Source organism: Pteropus alecto, unplaced genomic scaffold (assembly GCF_000325575.1).
Source record: "Pteropus alecto unplaced genomic scaffold, ASM32557v1 scaffold131, whole genome shotgun sequence".
Lineage (NCBI taxonomy): Eukaryota > Metazoa > Chordata > Mammalia > Chiroptera > Pteropodidae > Pteropus > Pteropus alecto.
The window spans coordinates 14,451,910-14,471,615 of record NW_006434709.1 but is presented as its reverse complement, the minus strand read 5'-3'; the positions used below and the strand labels follow the sequence as shown (position 1 = coordinate 14,471,615).

The 19,706-nt window shown below is 38.3% G+C and overlaps 1 long non-coding RNA gene across 1 annotated transcript in view; it reads right to left on the bottom strand.

Annotated features, from left to right (window-relative positions):
• Positions 1–17,411, bottom strand: part of LOC112477892 — a 109,142-nt gene extending 91,731 nt beyond the window's left edge. The window contains exon 1 of the long non-coding RNA XR_003045622.1: positions 17,232–17,411. This is a non-coding gene — a long non-coding RNA (uncharacterized LOC112477892). The remainder of the gene's footprint in view (positions 1–17,231) is intronic.
• Between the last annotated feature and the right edge of the window lie 2,295 nt (positions 17,412–19,706).

Here is a 19,706-nt window from a genome sequence, read left to right as displayed (position 1 = left end):
TCTTTAGAAAACTTATAATTACTTTCTTTTCTCTTTGTAATGTACATAAATCCTTTTGAAAACCACATAGGCCTTTTGTCAGCTTTGGGATCTAGGAATGTCTTTCTCTAGGACCTGGGAGCCATCTCTTTGAAAAGTAAATATCTAGGTAAATAGCACCCTTATCCCCCAGTTTCCATGAGAAGGTATAAATCTAAATTCTGTGGGTGCCTTGCTCCAATTTGTCAATCTACTTCTTATCATAAAGCTATGAGGTTTGTTTTCTCTAGATAAAGCCAATAAGTTAATACAGATGGTCATCCCAATTACCAGGTACAGTTAGGATGAATTATATGTCTTCTTAGTTGAGAACTAGTTGTTGTTTGCCTTGACACATGTATGTGTTGGGTTGTATCTGCTCAGCTGCTTTAGGAGTGAGATTTCTTTCTGTCTTTCCAATCTCTTAGCAGACTGCCTGTGCTGTGCCTCACACACTGGTTTGATGCATATTCCATAATACGGCTGTTTTTATTCTCTACTACTTTATGGAGAGGATTTCTGGATTGGGAGAAGATTTGGTTTTTAATTATACTTCCCCAACAGTAGCAACATTTCTATCTTGCATGATGAAAAAAAAAAAAAGTTTTAATTCCTCCTAAATCAGCTTAGTAGAAAATATTCCTGAGAAATGATAATATTCATAGCTGTATCAGGGTAAAGATAACCTAAAGCATAAGAGACATGTAACACAAGCCTCATCTCACATTTGCTGCCCTTACAGTACATATAAATCTCCCCAAAAAGAACTGCCTCAATTTCTTCATCTGTGAACTGGGATGCCATAAAAACAAAACCACATAGCAGCTGAAGCCACTTCCCCACAGAAGGTTCCTGTGAAAGTGATTTCCATGAAAAGGTCAAGTTAAAATGATTCTGGAAACCACACTGGTAAAGCTCATTTCAGGAAATAACACACAATAGAAATAAGATAATCAAGTCTAGAAAGGTTAAAACAGACAATTTCCACCCACAACATCCTTTCCCACATAGCCCCCCAGGGCAGACTTCCTGTGGAAGCTGAACCTGCCTGCACTCCCAGTGACAGTTCAAGCTGCAGGTCAGAGCTGGTAAACCTGCCCCCCAAGGAACTAAAGGGAGGAAGAGCCAGGGACATAGCTCCTGGGGAAAGTCAGCCAGTGCCATCAAGTTTGGGAATGCTTACTTCTGGAATTACAGAAAGAGGATTTCTTCCTTCTGCCATTCTAGGGTTTTCATTTGCAAAGCAGATAAGGCTTAGCTGAAGGAACTAAGAGAAATGAGAGTCGAGAAGATACTAGGTTTTTTGTTTGTTTGAGTTTTTGTTCCTCTTTTTTTGGCCTTTCAGTCATTTTGTTTAATTTTATTCTCACATTAAATGAAAAACTCTTAAACCTATAGGCATATTAGGAGGGAAGGAAGAGAAGAAGGGAAGGAGGGAGAAAGGGAGGGAACAACACCAACTTCATTTTTTGTTTAAAATTACCTGCAGCCAAAAGCAATGCTCAAATTCCATGATTCTTACAGCTTTCTATTAGATGTATAAAATACATAACAATAATCAAAACTTTTTTACTAACAACCCCAAGTTTGCATTTTCACTCACCTTTGAGTCAGAGCATAAAGGCTGAAGGAAACTTCCTCTGTGCTTTTAAACCTAGGAATGGATCACTTGCCTAGGGAATTCCCTCAAATCCTTCACTCATTTCTGATTTAGCTGTAGGGAATGGGTCTTTGTCCTTGGATGTAATGCTGGCAGTCACCTTAGATTTCGATTTAGATGAATGTGCTTCAATCCCTAGAAGTGTCCAGCCCCACCTTCACCTACGGTTTCAGGCTAATGCTTAACAGCCCCACAAATGACTCAAAGAGCCACACGATCAAACTGTCCATCCTCCTCTCAGGACAACATCAATAATGGGGCCATTTGGACATCTAGAACATAATTTGCAAACCTCAAGAAAATTCTTTATCTTGAGCAAGAAAATTCTTTATCTAGTAGGCAGAAAAATAAAAGACTTATGACACAGGACTCCTTTGGCTGAGTTCAACATGGCTGCCCCCAAAGCAGAAAGGGGAAAATTACACATGCAAGGAGTCAAGATGGACAATCCTTCCTACGTCAGGAGAAGGTTTTTCTTCATACAGAATGCACAGCCCCCTCCACTCTGGAAAGGTAATGCTAACACTAAGTCCACGTAAGCTTTTCTAACTGTCAATCAGCCGACCATCAATCTGTCAATCTGCACACAGCAGATGGCAGCTCCTGCCTGCACTGATGTGCCCCTTGGAAACACATGTTGACAAATATGTCTTTAATATCCCCTCTTACCCCACCTCCCTGCAACTACCTCCAATCTCCAATATCCAAAACAGGACTGCTAACCAAATGGTCATAATTCTAATTTATTGCTACCAGAGAAGGAAACATTCTAGGATGAGAGAACATTAATATAACTCAAAGCTGAAATAAAAAGTCAATGTGTAGACCGTCTGCTAACCTGTCACCAATGATGAAAACTGTTTCCTCTCTGCTGTGATACTAACTTTATCTTTCATCATTGCATTATCTCTGGATCTCTAATGTTTAAGGTTCAGAGATTTGTTTTGCTTTTCATTTTAGACACAAAGAGCACCTGTTGGCTGAAATAGTTATCTATTTCTGACATCTTATTTTCCCCTCTATTATCAGCCTGAAAAGGTATGCATGACTGTGACAAGTAGAAAAGCTCTGCTGTTTGCTCTGCAGCCATCAAAATGTGTTGGAACCAAGCTTTGAGGGAGGATGGAGAATGAGGTAAAGCGTGTTGGTCTCCATATAGGAGTGAATTAGAGGAAGTAGTGCCCCTGAAAAGACACGAATTGCAACATGAGGACATTCCCTCGATTACAAGGTGAGTGTTTTTGCTTCCTGCTGTGCTCTGGATCACGGTGAGAATAAAATTGAAAACAGTGGCCCTCTTACGTGCTTCCAATATCCTGTTCCATGTGGCTCCAAGTAACAAAAATGACAGGGAAAATGGACTATGGGGCACACATGATTAGCTATTTCTCCTTCTTGCTAATAAAACCTTAATTTTGACTGGGGTAAAAACATGTCCAACCCCAAGGAATGAATTTTGATTGGTGTAAATCAATCACAACCACTCACTTCCCACTTCCCCAGACATTCCTGCATGGAGGGGTAGCCATGTGATCCAGTCCTGGTAATCACCTGGCAAGGGAAGTCAGGCGGGGTCTTGGGGAAAAGATTACCCTTCCTAATAAAAGAAAGAGATGTGTTTGGTGCTTTCCAGCTCTAATATCATTGAACCACTGAGCTAATAATGCCAACCTGTTACCTGAGAAAAATAAGCCTGTAGTAGAGGTTTCTGAGAGGAGAGGTTCCTTTTGAGGAATGCCCAGGCTTAAACTGTCTTTACTTGGAATTTCCATTATAATCCATTATTTTTTCAGCTTTATCATTCATATTTACAGCACGTCCACAAGAACCTATTTTATTAAAGGACCAACCAATAAAGAGATGACAACAGTGTTTTACTTTCACAGCTCAAAACTGTCTTAATTAAGAAAAGGAAATCAGGTTGGTTCATTTTCCTGTGTCTGCCCTGGCCACACACAGAGAAATGGTTTCCACAGCCACTTAATACCATGGCAAGGAAGGAGGAGAAGATGGACTGTAAAATTATGGTATCACAGAAGGAAAGTTTGTGCAACAGAAGAATATTCTCTCATAAAAGGAAGAAAAGTTTGTCAAAGTGAATGAAAGGCGAGTATCTTTCAGCAACTCATCATTCACAGGCAAACAAGCTTTCTCACTGGTTATAGACAATTTTGTATCAACCATAGACAACTATCAGCTATCAAATCGCCTCTAAAACTCATGACCTCTCTGAGAGAGGTACCAGAAGCGTTAAGGACTGTGTAGTCTGAAAAACACTACCAGCATACAGTAAGTGCTCAGTAAGTATTTGTCCAATGAGTGAAGATTTTCCTGACTTTGAAGGGAGAGAAAGCCCCTAGCTTCTGCAAAGTGACTCTGGCCATATTTAAGCTTCTAAAGAAGAAATATATGAGCATGTGGAAATGACAGTTGACACAAATCATGATGAGATGACCTGTTTCTGATGAATACCCCAGTAGAGGGATTTGCTCTGTAAATCCAAGTGTCCTGGGCTCAATGACTTACATCCCAGGATCCTTAGAGAACTTTCTTCTGAAAACAACTAACCACTGCCAGTAATCTTCAGAGATTCCTCATGAGATCTGAGTGGACAAAAATAGTCATATTAAAATAGAAAGTTTCTTTAAAAAATAATTCATTTTTTTAAAGAGAGAAAGAAAAAGAGATAGTGAATTCTCCAAAATTGAAGATTGAGTTTAATGGCTGAGATTCTACCACTAGGAAAACTAACAACAGCAAAAGTAGCTCATATTTATTGAGTCCTTACTATACATTAGCACTTTGCATAGATTAGTCCAATCTTCAAAATGACAAAGTAATAACTACTATTATTGTTCCTCATTAAACGATTAGGAAATTGAGTCTGAGCAATGTTAAGTAACTTTCTTAAGACCACACCGCACTTAAGGGGTGGGGTTCAGTTTGAGCCTAGACAACTTAATTCCAGAACCTACACTACACCCCCTTAAAGTTGCCCCTATTTTCCTACAAACTGCTTAAACTCATCTAGGTTGCATCCTGCAGATTAATGTATAGGTGAGCTCCCTGGCCAGAGGGTGCCGCCAGGCTGTGGTCTATTCAAGATAGAGAAGGAACCTCACAAGGGCCTGAGAAATAGTCTCTGCTCGTGATGTCCCTGCTTTTTCTCCCTGTCTGTATCCTGCCTTGCTCTCCAATATACACTCCATACTCTACAATGCTATTTAAGGAAACACTTTCATTTTACCACAAGTGCTTTCCTTGGTGTTTTTAGATTCTTTGGTATTTTCAGATTCATTAGAAACTCTTCTTTCTGCCTATGAGACACCCACTTCCAAGAAGTAGATCTGTCACCAAGTTACTACGCAACTTAGAGAACAGGTCAGATATACCTGAAATTATCTTGTTTCCCGGTTTGTTTGCTTATTTTTGTCACTTCCCACTAGAATGGCAAATTCTATGAGAGCAAGGATCATTTCTGTCCTGTACTAATATGGAACCTGACATATAATTATTGCTTAATATATTTTTGGTAAATGAATGAACAAATGAACAAAGGAGCCACAAAATACAGGGTTGTACAGATAATTGAATTTTTTTCTTCTTTGTCATTGTTATCATAAAAATAACTGTAGATTATTAAGTTGTCTATTAAGTGCCAACACTATTGGGCATTTTACATTATTTCATTTAATCTTCAAAAACCACATGGCAGACATTATTATTCCTATTTTAAAGATGAGAAAACTGAGGCATAGAGAAATTAATTTATTTGCCAAAGTTTTCCAATTGCCCTTGAAACAGGGTTTAAATTTCTTAACATGGTTTATAACTCTAACCTCATCTTTTTTCTTGTCTCGAACTCTAATTTGTTGTTGCATTCTCTATCAGTTAGAAATGTGATATATAGTGTCTTTGACAGAATTTTTTTTTTCACTTAAGAAGTCTGTAGGTAGGAAAAGCAACACTGGCACAGTGGCTCTGTGATGTCAGCAAGAACCCACGCTCCTTCTATATTTCTTCTTCCCACTATTCTGGTATAAGGTGTTGTAACTTCATGGTCACAAAATGGTAGCTTTTGTTATAAGCATCCTATCAGCAATCAAAACAAGAAAGAGGACGATGGCAAACATCTGTGCCAGCCAAATTTTCCTCCTTAATCATGAAAACAAAAACTCTCCCAGAATCCCTCCAGCACACAATGCAAATATCCCATTGTGTAGAACTATATCACATGGCCATCATTAGCTGCAAGAGAGGCTTCTATGATGGAAAGTGAGAAAGAAAAAAAAGATAGAAACGGCCCTCAGGCCAGCCAGCCGTCAATGTCTGCCACTCAACTATCCAGAGCTACATTCAGATGCACGATATGGCAGTGCTTCCTTTTATTTCCAGATCCTTGTACCTGTTCTTCTTTGCTCTTCGGTTAAATGTAAATGTTTCTTCTTCTTTGGAATCTTTCCTGACAGCACCTCCCACCACCAAGAGCAGGTAAGTGCCCTCCTATTAGTTCTCTCAGCACCTTGGGCTTTCCTGACTTTTTTGTTGTTTATAGTCTCCACTAGACCAAACCCTTTGATGGTGGTGCCACTGCTCTTCATCACTATATCCCTGGCATCTACCACAGTGTTTGGCATCATAAGTCTTTATCGAATGAATAAAGTGACAAAGCAAGGGATCGAACTCAGGTCTTTTCGATTCCAAAGTCCACGCTTCATCCACCATACAATATTAACTTTTGAGACTAAAATGACATTTTTAAAAATCTATAGAAAAACTCTCCAACTCCCCCTCAGAGACATCTCAGAGTGTTACTGTTGTCATCATCATCACATTTCTCACTTGCTCTCTAATAGAGGACCCAGAAACATTTATAGTCACCAAAAGCTGGGCAGAAGGAAAACAGAGCATGAAAAATAGCCCTACAAGGTGTCCAGTTCCCAGTTCCCAAGATACTCGAAAAGTGAATATAACTTAAAAAAGTATTTCTGAGATCAAGCACAGTGCTCTGGTCTACTTCACTATAACTCTGGCACTAACTGGCCTTTGCTTTTCATATTTCCATATGTGTTTATTATTTACAGATCTTAGCTCACGTTCTGTGATTTTTTTTAAAAAATTGAGTTCCAAGTGTATTGCAATGGCTAATTGTTCCTTCAGATGAAATGTATACCTAACAACCAGAGCTTTCAATCAGATAAGGTCCCTCAGAGATAGCTAAGAAAATATTATACTTAATCTGTGCAGAGTTGTTTTAATAAAAATAAGTTAAAAAATAAAAAAAAGGAACTCTCTTGTCATCTGCTGGCAAGACATGACACCATTTTTCTATCTACTCCCTCTGGACCCACCTGAGAGACAAACCAGCAATACCACCACTCCAGCTCTACACTGATAGGGTAATGACACTCACCTGGGAGTACAGTCTAAGTTTTCTTTGGCATTTTAGTTTGGTCACAATAGGCCACTTCCTCTCTTTTTTTTTCATACTTCCTCCACTCAACACTCATATCTCATACACTTGATATGGGTCATCCACTTTTCCATTTCAGCATATCTTTAATGAAAAGAAATCTTAACTACTGCTGTGATTTTAAATATGTTCACAAATGCTTTGATATGCCTTTCAAAAGGTGGAGCCTAATTCCTTTCCCTTTGAATGTGTTCTATGTTTAGTAACTCACTTTAGGCAAATAGAATAAAATGGATGTGATGGTATATGACTTGAAGACTAGATAGTAAAGAGGATTGCAATCTCCTCTCTCTCTTTCTTTCTCTTTTTCTTTCTCTCGGAAAAGTATCCGTGAGGACACTCAAGAAACCGTATGGAGAGACTCACATAGTGAAGAACTGAGGCCTCTTGCCAACAGTCACATAAGTGAGCCCCAAAGCAGATCGTCCAGTCTCAGTCCAGTCTGAGCCTAATGACTGATAGTACAGCTGAGACCTCAAGTGCAAACCATCCAAATAAGCTGCTCTCAAATTTCTGATCACAGAAACTGAGACAAAAAATGTTTGTTGTTTTAAGCCACTAATTTGGGAGATAATACATTACATAGGAGTAGATAATTAATAGAGCTACATTAAAGACTTTTTTTATACAATTAAGATATCACCAATAGCCCATCCTCCTAATATGGTTTTGATCTTTGCATATTATCTTCCACATGGAAATAGTTAATTGTTATCAGAATGCAAATAGAATTCTGATTTCTACCATTTTCTCATGTTTTATTACGAACATTTTTCTTGTTGTTATAATGTCTTCACAGTTAAGATTCTAGATGTTTGAATAATATTTGACCATATTTCATAAACCATTTCCATATAGTGCACATTTCAGTGTTTCCAGTTGTTCCATTAGAGCTTCTACTACAGTGAATATCTTTGAATATATAGCTCCTTACTTCTCTTGATTTATTTGGTTAGAATACGTTTCTATATTTGAATTATTAATAAAAATATTATGAACATCTTTGTGACTCTCATTAGATATTATCACATTTACTTTTTCAAAAAGATATATCAATTTAAGCAATGAATTAGTGTATCAGCTGTACTACAACCAAAATTATAATCTTTTAAAGTTTTGCTAGAAGGTACAAAATTGCATCTCAAATTTGCTTTCATTTGAATTTCTTTGATTCCTAATGAGGTTGTAGAGATTTTTATGTTTCCCCTCTTATGAACGATCTCCTGTATTTTATGCTTATTCTAGTCTTAATGTATATTTTTTCTTATAAATTTGAATGGAAAATTATAGATTAGCAATACTAACCTTTTGTAATCTTTGATTAAAATATTTGTCCATCCAGTTGTACATTTTTACTAGTTTGCTTTTTCATTATACAAAAATCCATAATTTTTATATCCCAATATCTCAACTTTTGTTATTTCTTCTATTGCATTTTATTGCTGCAAAGTTAAGAGAATTTACATTCTTCCTCTGATGTCAACTGCTGTTTTCTTCTAGTTTCTCTAGAATTTATGAAGAAGTGTTTTGTTTTGTTTATTTTTTTGTAGTTGCCTCAAATCCATCTGGAGTTTGTTTTGGTGTATACTATAAAATGTAGGGGTTTTAAAAAAAATTGTTCTTCAGCTTATGCATTTTTAAATTAAGAATTGTTCATAATAACATGGCTTTAAAACTTTTACAATATTCTTGTGGTTTACTGGAGATCACTGAAGTATCCAAAAAACAAATGACAAGGTATGACAGATCTGGTAGATTCTATTGATTGAAATTTCTTCCCTTTTTTCTTCAGCCCCAGGTGATAAATCATGATTGGCCCAAGTCAAATATTTCCTTTTCCTGTGATTGTTTTAGGCTTGGGTTTATCTAACTGTGTTGGCCAATGATGTGTGAGGGAAAGTCTGCAAGGGGCCTTTGGGAATAGTTTTTCTCATTGAACGAAAAGAGACATACAGGAAGAAATATCCCTCTTCATCCATCAAAGGTGTCACCCGCCTGGGACATGTCTGAGACCTTGCAACCACGAGAGGACAAGTCAGAATACAAATGCTAACAATGGCGGAACAGACACATAGTAAGATTTGGGTTCTCAGTAATGTTAAGCTATGGAATTAATCAACTCTAGAATTGCTCTACCTAAGAATGTATTGTGCAACAGAATATATATTCATATTTTTAAGCCACTTTTAGGTGTCTTTTCTGTTATTTTCAGCTAGTTATCCTACATTTTAAAATCTCTCTTTGATATTTTTGCCTTGCTCATTTAATTCTCTCATACTATTTAGAAAGTATGGTACAGGTTTAAGAACCAATTTCTGAATTGTGAAAGGAATCAAAAGCTAACACACATCTAGGAGAAGGTATCCAATTAGCAGGGGCATCATCCTCCCTCCCCCAAGAGCTTTCCAATTATTTTTCTCCCATACCTTTGTGCTCAGGGCTCTTTACTCTTTTTTTCTCAATTGCAAACACAAAACCCTATGTACTTACAGCTCTCCAATTCAAGAAGAGGGCTGAGTTGCAGTGAATGACAAGCTGCCATTTTCCACTGCCATTAGATGCAAATCTCTCGACACCTTTTCTCTGCAACAATACAATGAAAACGAAGCATGCTGCTAACAAGATTCTGATAGTAAGAGCCCTACACTGCCTTGTTCTACAGATCCTGCCAAGAGGAACAATAGTTGGCCGTACTGACAAGCATATTAATGACATCAAATATTCAAACAGCTGAGGCTAAATAAAAAGTTTAAATATATCAGATGATTGGTCTGTACCAGTGATTTTCAAACTGAGCTCCATAGAACCATAGGGGTTCTACAAAGAGACCTCAGGTGAGAGTGGGAGGAACTGAGCAAGCAAGGCTCAGTCCTGGCCCCCTCTTCAAATGCAAAGCTCCACTTTTATCTGTACTACATATATACTGGTCTTGTACAGAATATTCTATTTGAAGAAAAGGTGCTCTTTTTTTTTAACTTTTAAACACTAGTTAACATTATTGATGTTTAGAGCCATCCAGATGTTTGCAGTTAGATAAAATAAACAATTGGATCATTAAGGGAAAGACAGGAAGAGAGACAGAAAATGTCATCTCTGTCTTGTTATTTTTAGTATAACTTAATGAAAGATCAACATATATGTATATTTTCAATATGAAAACTGAAAAAGGTAAGGCTTTCAGTATTGGATCCCTGCTCTGTATCTGGCCTTCTTGATGTATGTTGGAGGACAGTAGGTGGTAAGGAAAAGGTGAGTTCTCATGGTTTCATTATAATAATCTGACAGCACAAATTTCTGGCATAGCTTTAGCCATATTGGCATGAACAGGCTATTTATATCGATCCCTAAACTTAAAGAGTCCATGACCTCATCCAAAGTATGGTTTTTAATAATTCACTTCATTTAAGGGCCCATTAAAATGTCAGAACTATCATAAAGCTTACACTTACTTACCTCTAATGTCTTCAAAATAATAATGCATTATTGATGAAACCTTGGTTCACAATCACTTTGCTCCTGTCTGACAAAGCCAATACAGTAAGTTGCTTTCTCTGCATCCCACCACACTTTTCTCCCTCTTTAGCTACAATGAGAGACCTAATTCTCCCACAGTTCTTCCGAAAGAGTTCTTTGAAATCCTCTCTTGTTCCAAGACAAGAATATGACCTATAGGTTTAAGAAACTAGCATAATGTTATGATTATAAAGTTTCCTGGCTAAGCCACCAACCAAAGCATGCAAAAGTAAGAGGGAGCTGGGCAGTGAGAAATCCATTGCTACCTGAACATTTGCTTCTTTGAATATATAAGACTTTTTCCTGTAAAATTTCCGGAAATATTTAAGCATGCAAACTTTGATTTCAGGTGCCTTTGCAATGGAACATGAGTACGAACAACCATATTAGTCTGAGTATCAATCAAACCAGGAAAAGGAAAAAAAGTTCTCCAAAGTATGGGGATTCTCCCCAAAAATAAGGTTGCCAAATAAAATGCTGGATGCCAGTTAAATCTGAAGTTTAGATAAGTGACAAATAATTTTTAGTGAAAATATGTCTTAATTATTGAATGGAACATACACTAAAAAATTATTTGTCCTATACCTGAAATTCAAATTCGACTTGACGTCTTATATTTTTATTCACTAAATCTGATAACTCCACCTAAAAGGTAAATCTTAATGCTTCACTTAATATTAAAAATGTTGATGTGCTAGCTCACTAGTCCCCAGTCCTGGCTACACAAGAGAATTATCTGTGGTTTCCTGAGCCCACCTTCTGGAGCAGCTAAATCAGAGTCTCTGGAATAGAGCCCAGACAGTCTTTCAAGCTCCCTCGGGGGTTCTAATGGGCAGCCAGGTTTCAGAACCACTACACTAGAGGATTGTATTGACTCCAATGTAAAATCTCAGAGAGGTATATCTGAGGCATAGTGGGTGTCTCAGGATCTAATTGCAGGGAAATGCATGTATTTTTTAAAGTATCTTCAACACTTTAATATTACTTTACTTCTGAAAAATAAAACTTTGTTTAATAGCATAAACTACCCTCAAAATTAAAGATAACAGAGTGATTTAGACCTGGAAAGCTAAAAGAGATAACAAAGACCAGGACCCGGGACCTGGCATAAGTCCTAGATGGGGCAAAGTATCTGGGATAGAGAACAGGAGGCAGGAGGCAGGCAGGATCTAGTGGATGCACAGGTGTCCCAGGTCAGGGGGTAGCACAGACCAATGCTCAGGAGAGCAGCCCACAAGAAGTAAGACCCCAGGCCAGGAATCTAGACAAAGTCATCAGTCAGGCACCAGCTGGTGCACAACTAACTGATCATGTAGTCTTGCTGACTGCAGGACTTTTGGGGACGTTGATCCCAGCACCTGGCTGACCCAAGGTTCACAGGTGACACAGGGGTGAGTATTTGGCCAGACTGGGGAACAGAGGTACAGAGAAGGGCAGTTGGTCAAGTCCCTTATCTGAGTGCAGTGCCAGCTGACCTGTACCTGTAGTGATCTTAAATTACTTTGGTACTTGGAAGGTAAAGCTTTTAGTCCTGTGTACTTTAAGCAAGTTAGATGATGCCTCTCAAACTCAAAATTCTTTTCTGAAAAATAGGAGACCATAACATTCTTTGCAGGGATATGTAGGCAGCATTTTAAATTATGAGATATATGCAAAAGGAATAGAATATGGCCTATAGGTGTATTCACTGAAACCCATCACTTTCCCAGTAAAAATCACTACTGATATGTGTCCTATGTCCTTCCATGTCCCATGCCTCCCTGCTCCTCCCTGAGACTCCTTCATGCTCTCACTCGTGTAGGTGACTTGCTTCCAGGACAGTAAGGATCTAGTGCCTGTCCCAGAACTCTGCAGACTGCATATTCAATGAATGCTTGCTGCCTTAACAAGACTAAGAAATCTAAACAGATGTTGCTCCTTCTAAAACACTTTGTGATATTCCAAACATTGTATATTTTTATTTTCCCTTCTATCTACATCAGTTTTAGCCTTGAATTTATCAGCTATGTGACTTTGTACAAATATTTTAATTTCTTAAAGCCTCAGTTTACCCATCCTATAAAATAGGAGCATTAGTGATATCTACGTAACACATTTGTTATGAGAATCAATCAGATTATATATGAAAATCTTTAGCCGAGTACCTGACACATATAAGTACTTAGAAAATTTTAGCTATTACTAAATGATCACCTCGTCACTCAGTTCAGCCACTGTCCTGGCAAAGTTCTTGACTCAGATTTATGTACACCAAGCCCACCCCTAATTTAAGTAACCAGAGACAGTTTTGCACTGAATGCTACAGTGCCATAGTGGAGGCCAAACATTCTGAAGTCACCTGCCGTCTCAGGAACCATGAAAAAAAAGTCATAAATATCCCACTGCTCTCACTGACTACAAAATAAAAGACATTCTGTATTTGCTATATCTTCTTCCTTCATCTCCATTTCCTAGGTCTAGGTCTACATTTTATTGAGATTTCCATTCTCCTAATAAAATAACAGTGTGCTTTTATAATTTTGTCTATGCAAAAAGCCTTAAACCATAGCATTTTATTCCCCAAAGGCATAAAAGTAAACCTTAAGCCATATGGCAATAGAATTAAAGTCAGCACATTGTTGCGTTGTACAATTCACCATCATTATAAATGATTTCTTCGTGATATTATGGTATTAATCTACTCTGGTGTGCAATGATTCATTATAGTTCTAAGTTTCCTCTTGCAGGCCAGGCAGCTGTCTTTCAAATGGAGCTCAGTTAAATTTAGCTGCACAAAGATGTTATGATACCAGCAACATTCCCCAGCCCAACGACTACCTCATGGAAGCTGCCTGTTTGAGACCATCCACAGGGCTTCTGGCCTGTAGCAAAGAATGCTGCAACTCTATATAACCATAAGATACCATCATAATTTATAGAGGTGATCAGTTTCATCTATCATTAAAGACACCTGACCTTGTCATTCACTTTTAAGTCTGGGGTCTGGCTTCCTAATTCATTCATTTGCAATTTTGAGGGCACTGAAAGAGAGTCACAGGAGAAGTTGTGGAATTTCCTTCAACTAATGAGGAGGATGTGAACTTCCCTTCTTTTCAAGGACAGAATTTAGTACTTAACATACATATCAACTTACATTCAGCAACTTCATAGGGAATCTTTATGTATAAATAAAATACATTACATATATAAGCATATGAATATATATTTGTCACCCTGATGTCCTCAATCTTACAGCCTGTCTTAATACTCACATAAAATTATTTGAATAACCATACTACTGAGAAAGAGAAAAGCAGCTCCTGACATCCAGGAACTGTCCTGGCACATACAACTAAACCTAGATGTTCTTCTGTTGAACATAAACAATTTTATGGAACATCAATATCAGACAAGACCACTCTGTGGCCAGGCTGGATCAGGACAAAAATAAGACTACTCCATATGTGTTAACAGAAATAAAACATGAACACTGTTCAACCCACAAAATACCAAACCATCCTCCCACCCCAGGTAATATGGGTACCTGCTGCTTCTTTCCCACTAACACTTTCAGCTGGCTCTAGTCCATCCTCCCCACAGATAAGATGGTTAAGATACCCAGTCGTGGAATTACTCCCACTTCCTGACAGCATCCAATCAGAGCAAAGCCCCACTTCCTTAAAACCACTCCCCAAATCACCAGCACAAGCTTAAATCCTGTAAGTCCTTCCCAGTATCCTTTCACTGAGATGCCCCAGAGTTCAAAAAGTAATAACTTATTCAACTACATATGTGTTCCTGGTGGTCTTTAGCTAGAGGACATTGACACCACCAAATATCAGTACTTATCCTTCCTACCTTTTCAAATGTCATCTTCCCCTGATGTATATGAGGGAAAGGAGTTTATTTAACTTCCATGCTTGAGTCAATCTCACTTCATAGCTGTTCTCTTGATTCTAATCAGCAAACTTAGCTCCACCTTAGGAGTGCTGGGACCACCATCTTTCACCCTCAATGCTTAGGTGAGGCTCAAAATAGAGTATCAATTCACATAGTGGTCAGTTCCTTTCAGGTAAAGGGACTTGAAGCTCTGCCAAAGGTGGAGTAGGCCAAGGGCCAAACCAGAAGCAGCTCAGAGTGTGACTACAGTGACCTCCAGGGATGGAAGCAAGAATCCAACAGCTCCAAAAGTACATAGAAATGCAAGGTGGGACAGTACAGTTCAACAGAATGAATAATAAGACCACAACCACAAATAGGGCAGCTCTAGGTTGTCTGTGTTGACAGAGAAGAAAAGGTGGTTAATGGAAAGTACAGAAGAAAGAACGGCCCCAGGAAAAGAGACCAGCTGGAGAGAAAGGGGTATAAACTGCACAGGTGACATGGTATTTACCCTGTAACCAAAACTTGTGGGCCCTGTGGGAAGTGGATGCAACTTCTTACAGACGTCAGTGCACCTTTCAACTGATCAGCACTCTCCCCTGAGCCAGAAAATCCACCTGAGAATTTGAAAGCTCTGACATTTTTGCAGGGTGAAACCTCATTTCTATGGAAGCCAAAGACAAATTATAATACATTAAGCCCAGAAAGTTTGATGATGATGATGATGATGATGATGATGATGATGATGATGATGATAATTTTAGCCAGAATTTAAGACAGCATCCCATTTTGGCTAGCTATTTTTCAATACCTTTACCCCCAGGACATAAACCTTCTCAAATGGGAGTTTGGGGTGTACATTCATCTTTCTCTGAAGTTAAATTTATTTTCACTGATTTTTAAGCTCAAGATAGCTTGGCTGGTAATGTTTACACTGTGCTGTTTATTTTCAGACGTTGAACTGCAATCGAGGAAAAATATTTTTTTTTCCCTACAGTAGAAAGGGAAATATTACACTTAGATATTTATAAGTTTGACTGGTTATTTTTAAGAGCACAAAGTCAAAAATATTATAATTATTATACGTTGCTGGCAATAATTTTCTGAGTGTTTCTAGTAAAAAGACTGAGAGTAATATTCATTACATAAACTGTACTTCAAACTGAATATGGAATAAAAATGGATTTAAATAACCAGAGTGAACTGCATATAACTGCATATCTAAGTAGTACATGCAAATCAGTTTAACTGTTTTATGTTAGAATTACTATGATGGGAAATCACCATAATAAAAGTACTAGAGCTACTATTTTTTGAGTACCTATTTTATTCCAAGTACTGTGATGAATAATAGTTTGTATGCATTCTCTTATTCTCACAATAACCCCAAGAAGTAGGTATTATTAACTATTTTGTAAATGAGAAAATCAAAGTACAGAAAGATTAAGTAGTCTACCCAAGGTTACACAGTAAGTGGCCAAATAGGATTGAGACCTGTATCACCTGGCATAAGTCTATATGTGTTTCATGTTCTGACATTGTCTCCTCCATCTCAAGCTTTAGAGGGATGACATGCAGGTGCTTATTCTAGGTACAAGGTTCTGCCCAGTCAAATGCCAAAGCAAAGACTCTAGAGAGTTGTGTTCTATCACCAAGTAACCAGACTGTATATTCCTTCATGCAGAAAGCAAGCTAAACTCATCTGGGTTTCAGTGGCTTTCTTTTCAGATAACTGCATCCGTAGCAAGAGCCTTCTATACCCCTGCAATGTCTGGGAAACCTGGTTCAGTTTGTGGGTTCAGATGGCTTTGGATGTTTCCCCCAGCTGAGTGCACACTCCTTAGAGAACACTATGTATAGCACAGACTGGGCCACCCACTGAGGACACTAAATAAGTGCTGACCATCTACTTAGGGTCCCTCCCAGGAAAACACTTCAGAAGGGTTGTGCCCTATAATGACTCACCATTCCCTTTTCCCCCAATCCTTCATTCCTGTAATTTTCTCTTCCTAATCTCCCTTCTAGATTCTTTTAGAACTGAAAGTATCTCTCACTCTGTTCCCTAGAGGCAGTTTCCTGAGTTCAAACGCACATACTCAGTATATCAAGGTGACAGGTCTGAGTTACATTATGCTCTTTCTTCACTAGGAGATAAGCAAGCAGAGAAAAGTTCTCCTGCATCAAATTCTGTATAAACTCTTCAGCAGCAACCTCATAAATACCTTGATAAGGAAGCAAAATGGACACCTAAAATGGGGCAGGAAAATATTATATTGTTCGACCAGAAAGACACTTTGTGTCACAAAGCCTTTTGTTTTAATATTAACCTCCAATTTTAGTAAGGTAGTAAAACTCATGTGTTTCCTTAGATTTGAAACCTACACACATTTTTTAATGGACACTGTCCTTTCTCGAAAGTACCTCTCTCTAGTTTTTTGCCATAATTATGCAATACGCGAACTAATCATGATTTCCTACACTAGAGGTAAGAGTATAAAATTTTTAATGGGGGGAAGAGAGAAACAAAATGGAGAACGATTTTCTAAATTTAACATAAAGGGAACAATAAACAGTCATAAAGGGAATTTTGATTATACAATAACTTTTATTAGCTTGATGTGCTGACTGAGAAAAGAAACAGCATGCATTTTTAAAAAGTGACTTTTAAGGAAGAATAATTTGTTTGCATAAAATATGATTACTTACCCTCATAAATGTTTATTTGAATTTATTGCACTGTAACCAAAGCCAACTGCATCAGCCACAGCGGGGAAACCCAATTCTGAGTTGCAGAACAAAACCAAAGGTGTGACCGCGAGCACATCAGCATCCCATGCTGACTCAGGGAAATTTCTGCAGTTACGATTCTGCTGATTTTCCAGGATAAGAGGCTCCAATGAGGCCAAATCCTTTAAAAACAGAAAAAAAACTAAAACTCAGACTGGGGCCCACCCCTCTCAAAAAGAACAACACCCAGAAGAGACCAGTCAGCACCTTTCTCAGATTTGCCTGAGTCTCCAACTGGCTGTTCACACCAGAATCTGTCAACTGGCAACCTGAGGCCAAATCCAGCTGCAGAGGCCATTTTGATAGTTTTGCATTTAAATGTTTAGAAGAATTTAGGGCCAAGGTTACAGTGAGCTGTGCTCCTCAACTCACCAGTCTCCACCAGAGCTGATCTTCTTGGGTTCTCACCTTCATTCATTTACCTACTCATCCCTCTGGGCCCTGGGACCCCTGGCCAATGCACTTGCCTTTCAAGGACTCATGAAATTCTACTCTCCTGCTATCCCCAAGCTAAAAACTCACAGTCCTTCAAGGACACAGGCTCACATTATCGCTATCCGGAAGGAGAGAGTGTGAAAGGAGAGGGAAGAGAACTCACCCTTGGTAAACGCTTTTTTTTCACTTCAGGGTATCCAAGAAACCACAGCCAGCCAGAGGCAGAGGGAGCCCCAAGACTTATCCTCCCCGTTTCCTAGTGCCCAGCTCTTCCAGAGATCCTAAAGCTACCTCCACTCCAAACCGACTGGATGCTCTATAAGCATTTACTGATGAAGACACAGAGACCACTAAGGAATGTCAAGGAGGACATGCAGAAGTATAGGCTAGGTTTTATGGGTCAGACCAGGGTATCTTGAAATCACGCTACATGCAAAAAGAAAAATTATTTTTATAGTGATAATTCTCCATATTTGAACAACTTATTTATTTGGTATCATCGAGAAAAATCTTTTTTCATTTTGTGATTTTTGTTTTTAAATAAACAGGAAAGTATAATTTCTGATGTTACCTTATTATTTCTGCTATTTAACCTTGTCCTACTAATAACAACATAAAATACAGATAGGAAACAAGATGGAAATAAAAAGGTAGAAATATTGAATCTCCTGATGTGCCCAGCACTGGGCTTGGTGAGTTACATGTGGTATGTTGTAGGATCCTTTTCACTCTTCATTTTTGAAATCAGGAAACAGGAATTAAGTTGGCCAAGGTCACAGATAAAGTAACAAAGTAGCTGGCCCAAATTCCATCTTCTAGAACTATGGCCAATTACCATTTAGACTCACTGCTTCATTTTTTCAGATTATATTGCACGGGTTAGACTTTGATTCTTAAGGATGAAATAAAAACATGACAGATTTACTATCACATTTTCATTTACCTGGGCAATTTCCATTTCCCCTTCACATGCCTAGCTAAGGCCTTAGTGATCCACAGTTCATTGAATAGCTACAATTTAAAATCTGATTCCCAAAGCTGTTTCTTTAGAATGCAGTTGCAGAAGACAGAAGGGTCAGATTTCAGCATTAGTGCCACTGCATTGAGACAATTACTGGAAATGTAGCCTAAAAAAGGATTTTCCTGAACTCTACTGATGACTACTTCAGTTTTCTTATTCCTTTTGGCTGCAGAGGAACCAAGCGTTAGTGAACAATTTCAGCCTCTTTTTGTGGAAAGCTCTCCAAGCAGTGATTTGCTTCTCCATCTAGAGCACTAGCAAATAGCTCAAATGTAAAGGATGATAACTATTTCATGACACCATGTTAATACCGTGTTTACCACAGGAAGTTGGTTTTGTCTTTTTTAAAAAATCATCATGCAAGTATCCTCACAGCAAGAAACCTGAGAAAGAAAGCTGAACACTTCATACAGTGTGTCAAGAGAAGAGTTAATGAAAAAATTACAAATATTTTATTTCCATATTATTTTCCCAAGTCCCCTTGTTGTCTAGACCTTTCCAGCCTTTTAAACCACAGGTAGCTTCTGGCAAAGCTAGAGACAGATGGCAGTGTAGAGTTCCTGGCAACCAAGATAAATGTGCATAATATCAAGCACCCACCTTGCAGCTTCGGAGGCCCACAATGCCCCCAGCTCCTTCCTGCGGCCTCAAGAAGGGTCACTTGCTAAAATAATTTTCTGGTTAACAAGAAATCTATGCAAGATTTCATGTCCTGGTGTTTCAAAAGCCCCCTCTGAGGGATTCACACTATGCATTTTAATTTAGGTTTACACATTTCAGTTTTTAATAGAATGAACTGTGCATAACAACACATTTCACAATATGAAATGAAAAGCCCTTCATACAGTTCATCTACTGGAAGGTTTTAACTCTAAATCCAGAACAAATAAAGGAAAATAAACACAGCAGGACTCCAGCTTTCCCCTTCACATTTGGTC